This window comes from Pinus tabuliformis, chromosome 6, assembly GCF_031772625.1.
Source record: "Pinus tabuliformis cultivar Carrire ecotype Pingquan chromosome 6, CPIR1, whole genome shotgun sequence".
NCBI classification, from domain to species: Eukaryota; Viridiplantae; Streptophyta; class Pinopsida; order Pinales; family Pinaceae; genus Pinus; species Pinus tabuliformis.
The window spans coordinates 1,526,784,125-1,526,787,061 of NC_142292.1; positions in this window are offsets into that span (position 1 = coordinate 1,526,784,125).

The following is a 2,937-nucleotide window of genomic DNA, read 5'->3' on the forward strand; positions in this document are numbered from 1 at the left end:
CTCAATCGTATCATAGGAGCGTTTGTGACTGAATTCGCAGTCGATACCTCAGTCCGTTACAACAAGGCAGGACAATGCTTTTTCAAAGGTCGTGAGGTAAATACTTAAAGTCTTTAAATACTTGGATTAAGATGTTATTGTATGAAAAACGAGTTATGTAGCTACCTTGATGTTCAGAGCTACGCGAAGTGGAAAGACTTACAGGAACGAAGGAAGAAAGGGTCCTGAATATAGCCCAATGATTTCACCTCCTTTGAGTGACGACGAGGGAGTAGCACAGGGTTCTCTGCGAAGTGCAGTTCAGTTGATAAAACAAGGGTTCCCGTGACTACCACCTCGACCTACACCACCTCCACCTTCGCCATCATCACCTACGACTTCGCCCACACCACCACCACCTCCACCATAGTCCAACATGGCGAATTCAGTGAAGCTTCCATTGTTTAAGGGCTTGGGAAATGAGGACCCGGACCAGTTCTGGTTCGTCGTGAAAGCTGTATGGGAGGCTCAGGGTGTCACAAACGATCACATGAAGAAGGCGACGTTGGTTAGTTCTTTGCAGGATCACGTGCTAACTTGGTATATCAAGTACTCTAATGATAACCCAAATGCTGTGTTGGCAGAGATCCAGACCATGCTGAATAAAGAGTTCAATAGGTCTAAATCTGAGGCGCAGTCGATTGTGGGGTTAAATGAAATCACGATGAAACTAGGTGAGACACCTTGGGAGTTGGATCATAGGTTAAAGTGTACAATCCGTGAAGCTAACATGAATTTAATGGATGGGCAGCAATGCGAATGGTTCGTGGCTTCGCTCCTGCCTCACCTAAGGGTTGCGTTGTAAACACAGAAGATTACGACTCAGGCAAAGGCCTTCGAGATTGCAATAAGACTGCATGAAACACTGATGCAAGATCTGAGTCTGGGGATTCAACAGATCCATGTGTAGTTGCAAAATATTTACCTCAAAATGCAAAGTCTTAAGTAGGATAGAATAGTTCGGCAGAGGTGCGCGAAGAGATATGGTGCCTGAAATGTAAAGGTCAGGGGCATGACAAAGACCACTGCCCGATCTTTGCGAACTATATTGCAGGAAGAGGATTGATGCCTTTGAGGCCGAAAGCCCAAGAAGGGCCGAGCGCAAGGCCTGTGTTGTGGTGTGCTATATGTCAGGTAGTAGATAAACATACTACTGATAATTGTCATTTTCTACAGAAGTTTGTACAAACACCGTAACAACTATTCTGCAACTTTTGTAAGTCAGTAGGGCATGAGGAGTGCAATTTCCGAAGTTATGAATTGATGATGGATAGAACACCTACCTATAGATTTCAGGCAGAAACGCGACCTTCTGACCAGGGCATTGGGGTGGTGCGGATAGGCTTTCAGGGGCGCGGACGAGGTCGAGGTGGAGGAGGACCTGACAGAGGTTGGGGACAACTGATCTGTTACAATTATGGAGGACTAGGACACTATGCCCACGAATGCACTAACCCAACGCGGCCGTCGTGCAAATATTGTACTCAATTTGATCATGAGGCTGAGGACTGTCCTACATTGATAGCAAGGATACACGACAAAGGGGTGCTACCTCCGTAGCCAACTTAGAACCTATAGATGATGAGGACTGAGCCTCGCAAAGTAGATCCGAATGTGAATATAGTGCTCCAAAGTGGAATTGCAACGAGCGACAATAAGGGGAAACAACCTGAAGACAACATGTGGGTTCACAAAGCTCCAAAGAAGGAGGCTAAATTTGATTTGGAGTGTGCACGCGAAACATTCATGGAAGCAAAGAAGAGCTTCGCTAAGGCCTCTACCCCAGGAAGCTGGAATAAAGATGTTCAGGAAATGGACCTTTCTATGCTTACGACCTTTCTAGAGACCTGCATGAAGTTGTTGTGCGATAGCAAGGCTATGAAGGGGTTACAACAACTTATAAATAGATGCGCCGGAAACACTTCGGGTGAACCATGCATGGTACGAAAGATTGGTAAGCATAAGGCAAGGATGGGACATGAGATGAGACTCACCATGCAGATAGAAGAATATGAAATGGATCAAGTTATTATGGATCTGGGGTCAGATGCGAACGTTTTTCCAAAGCAGACTTGGGAGCGGATGGGGAGACCTGCACTGCAGTGGTCTTCGATTTAGTTAAGGATGGAAAATCAGCGGAAGATCATCCCCATGGGACGATTACAGGGAGTAACTGTAGATATTGAAGGCGCGAGCGCATTGGCTGATTTTGAAGTAATAGAAATTGTGGATGACAACAACCCCTACCTTATGCTCCTTAGCATTGATTGGGCTACTATCATGAACAGGGTAATCAGCCTAAAGAAGCGAAAGATGATATTTGAAAAGAAAACGCTTCACGTATTAGTACCCCTAGATCCTGTAGAAGGATTGCGCTATACTGAACCAGTCCGTGATAACGAAAGCGATGATGATTTGGACTGCATATATAAGATAACATCACTAGGCCAAGATTGAGTGAATTCGACAACGGATGGATGAATTACATGGTATCGCGAGAGTTCTTACACCTTAGACTCAGACGAAGAATTAGAGCACTGGTAGAATCAGCTACATGAAGTAACTAAGCTGAGCTGTGACATGATGACCTGGTCGTTGTGCTGTGTGTCGTCAGAGGTAAGAAATCTGCCCACTTACAATGGCTTAAATGATGTGGATGTGTTTTTGGATGCATTTGAGAGGGAAGTACTAGAGAAGCAGTGCTCCCAGGCTTTGGATTGGGCATTGCGCACTATGCCCGCTAGATGGTGGGGTACGCACAAGGGTAGCTTTGATAATTGGCATGGGTATAGGAGGATGATGAGAACACACTTTGGGAAGCCGAAGGTACGAGTGACAGATAAATATGACGAGGAGGATGATCTGCACGAACACTTGACCAAATGGGCTAACACCTAT